The sequence below is a fragment of the Crocodylus siamensis genome, chromosome 1 (assembly GCF_052110815.1).
Source record: "Crocodylus siamensis isolate JL-2025a chromosome 1, ASM5211081v1, whole genome shotgun sequence".
In the NCBI taxonomy this organism is placed as follows: domain Eukaryota; kingdom Metazoa; phylum Chordata; order Crocodylia; family Crocodylidae; genus Crocodylus; species Crocodylus siamensis.
Genome location: NC_143395.1, coordinates 416,225,370 through 416,232,567, shown reverse-complemented (window position 1 = coordinate 416,232,567; position 7,198 = coordinate 416,225,370). Strand labels below are relative to the sequence as shown.

The window sequence follows — 7,198 nt, the reverse complement described above, 5'->3', positions numbered from 1 at the left end:
CCATCTGATGTGTCCAGTCCATTGCTGCCTTCCAACTTCAATGCACTCCATGCCCTTCATGCTCTTCGCTCCTGCTCCTGCACCATTAAATTAGTGGGTGCTTTACCAGGAAGTGAATATAATACTGGAAGCATAAAGGTGCATGGAACGTGGCAGGATGACAAGTTTGCTTTTCTAGTTATTCCTTCCCTATGCACCAATTTTTCCTCAACTTCTTTGGAACGGAGCCTGTTTCTACTGGGTGTGATGAAGCACGGAGCTAGCTATCAGGGCTTAAACAAATAATACTAGCATTGTAAAAGAAAGGCAAGTGTTTTACGGTGGAACTGAATAAAATGTGCCCAGACGTCTTATCTAATAACATCAGATTACCTTGAAAACCAGAATAACAATACAGCTTTATTGTCATGTTTAAGAGCGTGGGTGTGCGGTAAGCACGCATGATGTTTGCATGGTGTGCTATTGATTACCTGAGACAGTTCCTCAGGGTGCACACACAAGTGTGTTTTCTCCATCAGTCCTTTTATTAACAACATTTCTAGGGCACTTTTACATATGCTTCGGGGTGGGGGGCTTTAGTTAAAGTGGCTCCAAGAGCCATTTTAATTAAAGCTCTGCAGCATTTCGCGTATCAGCAACCCCGTGCTTCAAAATGGTGGCATGGGTGCTTGAACTAACGCTTATAGTTAGTTTGTAGTTAAAGACCCCCCGGTGCCATGTTGAAGCCCAGAGACACCGATACATGAGACGGGGTGGATGGCTGGAGTGCGGTAATTACTCGATTAATTGAGCCTGCGCTGACATGCTGTAATTACAGCACATAAGAGCAGCCTCAAAGCACTTGTACAGGCACACCTAGAGCACCAATACCTTCTTCTGGGCTCGGGACCATACACGATGGGGCCTGTTTTAGGTGGAGGTGGGAACAACGCCAGTTGGGCCTGCACCTTACGCCCAGGGTCAATCTGGCCTGTTGTGTCCAGGTACAAAAGATCAGCCGGTGGCATAAAAACCGTAGATTACTGTCGCAGAGCACCTCAATGCTCTGCTCCTATCAAGAGGTACAGGTGCTGGTTGCCAGGGCAACTGCAGTTGGTCAGCTGACCGGAAGGGGGCAGGGCCTGACCTATATATAAATGCAGGCTGAAGCCTGGGGGGCAGTTCCCTGCCAGCAGCCATGGGGGGGGTCCTCTGTCGGAGCAACGAGAAGGAAGAGGCCAGGCTACCCGAGCAGTTGCTATGGGTGAGACAGGGAGAAACCCCATCACGGACCTGAATATAGTTATAGCCGGAGGGTTTGAATTTATGTTGTAGCCAAGAGGCCGGAGTCTGTGTTTACTGGTTTAAAAAAATAACCGGAGGACCAGGTGAGGTTAATAGGGGTTGGAGGAGGCCTCATAGGGGCTCCACGGTAGCGTGGGGGCCCCGCTGCCAGAGAGGGCACAGCATTCAAGGGTGCACTGACCCCAGCCCTGAGAAGGGGAGCAGAGGATTGGGAGGGGGGCAGGTAAGGCCAAGGCCGCCTGAGCCCTAATGCGAGGTGCCCCAGAGCGGGCAGTTGGGAGACGCCCCAGAGCGGGCCTGTGGGGCGTAGAAAGGGAAATTGACCAAACAATGTCCGGTGGATCTGCGAGGCTTGGGGCGCAGTACAGGGATGGTTGGAGCCACGCATAGCCCGTAAGGCTGGGGTGCACCGAGTCAGACAATACAGAAGAGGGGCCAGGGTAAACCAGAGCACTGTGTCCAAGGGGACAAAAGGCAGCCTCTCTTATAAAATACATAACATCAAAGGGCAAGATCGGGGTGCTTTATCTCGAACTCGGCATGGTAGAGGGTGTTAGGAGAGATCATGGCCACTCCTAGGACCCCACGATGTGACAAATTGGTGCACTGGCTGGGAACCTGGCTGTGCGTGGGGGAGGAACCCATGGCCCTGAAAAAGGAAACAAAGCCAGGGGCTAAAGTAGAGCAATGGACAGTTTTGTAGAAAGACAGTCTTACCACAGCTTGCTAGATTGGCTGAGGAAGGATACCCATTGCCCGGAATTTCTGGAGCAAGACTGAGGCCCCGACCCAGGAAGACAAGGTCAGGGTACTTATGGCTCAGGAAGGAATTATGGGAGGCCAGGGACAGGAAAACTTTGTCTGGCAATTGAGGATAGAAGAGATGAAGGAAAAGATGACCTGATTGGAGTGGGAGCTAGGACTAGCAAAAGCCCAGAAAGAGAGAGCAGAAGTGAAGGCCGCAGCATTAGAGTGACAGGTACAGTTGGATAAGAAAGAGCAAGGGGCAAAAGAAATCAGGCACCTAGTGGCGGCAGAGACAGAGAAAACTCGAGTAATTGAACAGGTGATTTCCCAAGAGGCTCAGAAGAGTCAGGAGAGGGAAGAGAAGCTGCAGAAGACGCAGAGGGAGATGACAGCCTGGATGGCATGGTCTCCAGAGGCCTGCACAACTCAGGCAGGGGAACAACAGGAGATGCAGCAGAAGCTGGAAGTGGCCCGAGGCCTAATAGGAGTCCTGCAAAAGGAAGTCCACAGCCAAGTGGACCAAATAGAAGTTCTGCATGATGTCCTGGAGAGATGGCAGGAGAGATGTTTGGGGGCCGAACATTTGGTCGAATAGCTGCAAGAAAATCTGAGCGAAACCCATACCCAAACTGAGGAAAATGGCAAAGTGATGGGGTGGGAGATGGAAAAGGTAAAAGCTTTCATGGTAAATTATGAGGCGCTGCGCGATTGGTACCTGTCCCTTGAAAGGGAGCTAGAGGACAGGAAGAGAGAGAATGATGCGTTAAGGTCTCAGTTATGAGCGTGGAGGCGGAAAAAGACCACCTTGGAGAACAGGCACAGTCCCTTAAAACCCTCCTAAAAGATAGCCAGGCTGAAGAAGCAAGCATAAATGCAGGAAAAGAACAGTTACGGTTGGAAATGCAAACAGTGAGGAAAGAGATTCAGGAGTTGGAGGCTGACAATAAGAGGTTCCAAGAGGCAAATAACCAGATGGCCATGAAAATCTGAGAACTCAAGGAAGTTGAGAGGTCAGAAGAGAAGGTAACAGCAGGGCAAGCACTGCAGACCGTAAAGAACTAAGGGAAAGGCTGGAGGCTCTGGAAACTCGACTATCGGGGTACGTGAGAGCCGCTAAGTCTGAATTCCAAGAGATGGAGGTACTTGTAGAGTCCTTGAAGCAGGCAGAGGCACAAGTTGAGACCAGCCGGTCTGGGTTTATGCAATGCCTAGAGTCAGAGGAGCTTCCCAGTGTCAGGAGTCCAGAGGGTCCCAGAGAGGAAGCCGGGCCAGGACAGCCAGGGAGAAGCATCGGGGAGGAGAGTCCCATAGAAGAGAAACTGGGGGCCTTGCGCAGAGAGACCCAGTCAGCCCCCCTAGAATAGTGGGACCTGAGATGGGACCAGTGGCAGAATCGCCACTTGCAAGAAATGAGCCAGCTGAGACACCAGCTGAGGGACCTATCCCTATGGCAGGGCAAGGAAGAAAGGGCAGCGCCTAGTCCAGGGCAGCCAGAGGTGGCCGACTTAACAGAGGTAGGAACAGCAAGGAAGGGCGAATGGACTTCCTCCAGGAGCGAGACCTCCTGCTCAATTTACCAGGACTGTGCACAGACAGTCCCGCGCCTAGGGCAACACGAGCCAAAGACAGGCTCCACGAAAAGGGGAGCAATTGGATGCTTATCTTGCTGGGATCCTATGACCCCAGCTGACTTCCTGCCCTTTGGGCAGGGGGCTGGACTCGATGATCTCCCGAGGTCCCTTCCAGCCCTAATGTCTATGAAATCTATGAAATCAATTCAGCTCAGAAAGGAAGATGGAGCCCAGGCATGTGAGACGAGGAGGAGGGAACAATCAACCAAAAGGGGATCAGAGCCTGAGAAAAGACCACAGATCTATGTGAGTAGCATCCCCAGACAGATCAGGTGGAGGACGTTAAGAAAGATCATTGAAGAAAAAGTTGGAGGAGTGGCCTACGTAAAAATCTATAAGGGGCCTGGAGGGAGATCCGCTGGTCAAGGAAAAGTGGAGTTTTGGAGAGAAGAGGATGCCCAGAAAGCGTTAGGTCGACAGTGGGAGATCTGGGGAAGGCTCCAAGACCTTCAGAGAGACCGAGAGAGACAAGAAACCCTACAGTTTACCCGGAGAAAGAGTAGGAAGGGAACACGGAGGGGCTAGAGAAGAGAGGGAGAAGAAATCCCAAAAAGGAGGCAGGAGCTTAGCTGGCAAAGGGTGCAGCTTACCAAGGTTGGCTAATGTGGGGGGACTACCTGTGGCGGGTAACTCCCACGTGGTGTGCCTTGGGTAAAAGGCGAGTAGGCGGCGCCTGAACACCTCCACCTCCGGTATCTGGGCTCCCGGGTGCCTAAAGAAAGGCCAGGAGAAGAGCCCTAGACGGATGCAACACCTCGCAAAAATGGGGATCGGCCCTGGTGAGTCTTGATCTTAAGGGGGGAGGTGTGTCGCAGAGCTCCTCAATGCTCTGCTCCTATCAAGAGGTACAGGTGCTGGTTGCCAGGACAACCGCAGTTGGTCAGCTGACCGGAAGGGGGCAGGGCCTGACCTATATATAAATGCAGGCTGAAGCCTGGGGGGCAGTTCCCTGCCAGCAGCCATGGGGGGGGTCCTCTGCCGGAGCAACGAGAAGGAAGAGGCCAGGCTACCCGAGCAGTTGCTATGGGTGAGACAGGGAGAAACCCCGTCACGGACTTGAATATAGTTATAGCCGGAGGGTTTGAATTTATGTTGTAGCCAAGAGGCCGGAGTCTCTGTTTACTGGTTTAAAGAAATAACCGGAGGACCAGGTGAGGCTAATAGGGGTTGGAGGAGGCCTCATAGGGGCTCCACGGTAGCGTGGGGGCCCCGCTGCCAGAGAGGGCACAGCATTCAAGGGTGCACTGACCCCAGCCCTGAGAAGGGAGCAGAGGATTGGGAGGGGGGCAGGTAAGGCCAAGGCCGCCTGAGCCCTAATGCGAGGTGCCCCAGAGCGGGCAGTTGGGAGACGCCCCAGAGCGGGCCCGTGGGGCGTAGAAAGGGAAATTGACCAAACAATGTCCGGTGGATCTGCGAGGCTTGGGGCGCAGTACAGGGGTGGTTGGAGCCACGCATAGCCCGTAAGGCTGGGGTGCACCGAGTCAGACAATACAGAAGAGGGGCCAGGGTAAACCAGAGCACTGTGTCCAAGGGGACAAAAGGCAGCCTCTCTTATAAAATACATAACATCAAATACGTGGCGGGCGAGAACGAGGGTGCTTTATCTCGAACTTGGCACGGTAGGGGGCGTTAGGAGAGATCACGGCCACTCCTAGGACCCCGCGCCATGACAATTACCAGCCACACTGATGCATAAAACCACTGATATGGGAGGTGGGGGCTTGCATGGACACACACTTAGCTTCCATTGCTCCTTGGGAATTTGGGGTTGTTGTATCTGTGGTGTTTCTTAGCCAGCTGCTCTCCCTCCAAATACTTCTCTGACCTTAACCACCACAGTGCTTTGTGAGCTAGCCTTTACCCTGTGTTGTAATGGCATCTGTGACATTTGGGGCTACATTTTGTTTTTCTTTAGGCACCTACATGGCACACGTCCCTATAGTTATGGGCACTCGCATACAGTTTGGGATTTTATTTTTCCTTTGGCTGCATCTTCCGGTAGCAAAATGGTGGTGGAGGATCTGCCAACCTGTGGCCTTGTGGTTAGGGCACTTGTCCAAGAGCCAGGAGACTTAGATCACAGACCCCACTCGCTCAGAGGGGATTTCAACCTGTCTCAGACCAGCACAGCTACCAAGTACACTCTCTCCAGTGCTGCCACCTGGCGATCAAACCCTACAAAGTTATCCCTGACAAAAGGACAATGGGTTTGCAGCGTGGCAAGGATGCTTTTGCTGCCTGAACCCTCTTGGTGTGGCGGGGCTGGAAGCCCCCTGCTCTGCCTTCTGGGCCTTTCTTAGCATGTTTTGTACCTTGCCCACTGCAGCAAGCACTAAGGGTAGAAAAAGAGCTAAGTGCAAGACTGCTGATGGAAGAAAGCTCAGATAACATTGGAACAACATTTGACTCGGGAAAGGTTTCAAAGACACATCTATAGAGAGGGGCTGGAGAGATGCAGAGGAAGCGAATAGAATGAAAAGATTAAATCTGAGCAGCCAATCTGCATGTGCCCTCATGAAGCCTCCCAGTGCCCTCTTTTCTACCACATGAGTGAATATAGATGCAAGGGCAGGCCAGGTTCTTTGGGTAAATGTGGTATTTCTTATTAGACCAACTGAGCAGTTGAGAAAAAGTTCTTGGCAAGCTTTCGGGTGCAATCGCCCTTCTTCTGACTTAGGGAGTCTCTGCTGGCCTGCGATCTCCAAGGAACGAGAGAAGCTAAAAGTGCGACAGGATGGCAGTGAGAATGTGAATAGGTGGAAATTAGGGAAACAAAAGGTAGAGAAGGGAAGGGGGTGGAGGGGACGAGGGGGGAAAAAGCCAAAGGAAAGTAAGGGAGACTTTACCATAGTCCTTTTCCAAGGTAGAAGAGAAGCTGTCTGTAAAAAAGTAGATATAGATGCAACGCCCCCAGATCTGGTCATTCCTGAAATACATAAGTTTAGAGACCAAAGAGATCCAGGGCTTATTTTCCTGGACACCAGAGGCCCAGTATGAACCTCACTTGTTCTGCTAATGTCCACATTATCATTTGGGTACCACTCGCAGGACTGGGCAAATGAGCTGTGGGAGAAAGGGCCACAAACCCCGCTGGCCCTTCCCCTCGCAGCATGGGCCAGCTGACCCGCCGAGAAACAAGCAGCCCCTGGAAATCCCACGGCTTGCCTTATAACAACTCAGCACCGCGGGCATTGTCCTGCCAGCCCTCTCTCCAGCAAAATGAAACCAAGGTGTAAGATCACTCTGGGTTTCCAACTGGAACAAGCAGCAAAATGTGACTTTGAGGGATGCTGCTGGCCTACCTACTAGCACTTGCCTCCGTTCTCCTGCTAGAGCTGCACATGCTTCGAGCAGTTTCCCATCCGTAGGTTTGCAACTGCTTTCCCTGCAACGCCAGTACGTGTACTGCGGTTGTGAGTGCTTACCGGAAAGGCAGAGGGCTCTCCAGTAAAGGAGTGAGAGCTACCAGGAATGTGCATGGGTTTGCTTCTTTTTTAACCCTTATAATGCTAAGAACCAGTCTCTCAACACAGCAA

The 7,198-nt window shown here is 52.1% G+C and overlaps 1 pseudogene; it reads left to right on the top strand.

Annotated features, from left to right (window-relative positions):
- The first annotated feature begins 2,116 nt into the window (after positions 1 to 2,116).
- LOC149875435 (uncharacterized) lies at positions 2,117 to 2,939 on the top strand (annotated as a pseudogene).
- The last annotated feature ends 4,259 nt before the right edge of the window (positions 2,940 to 7,198 follow it).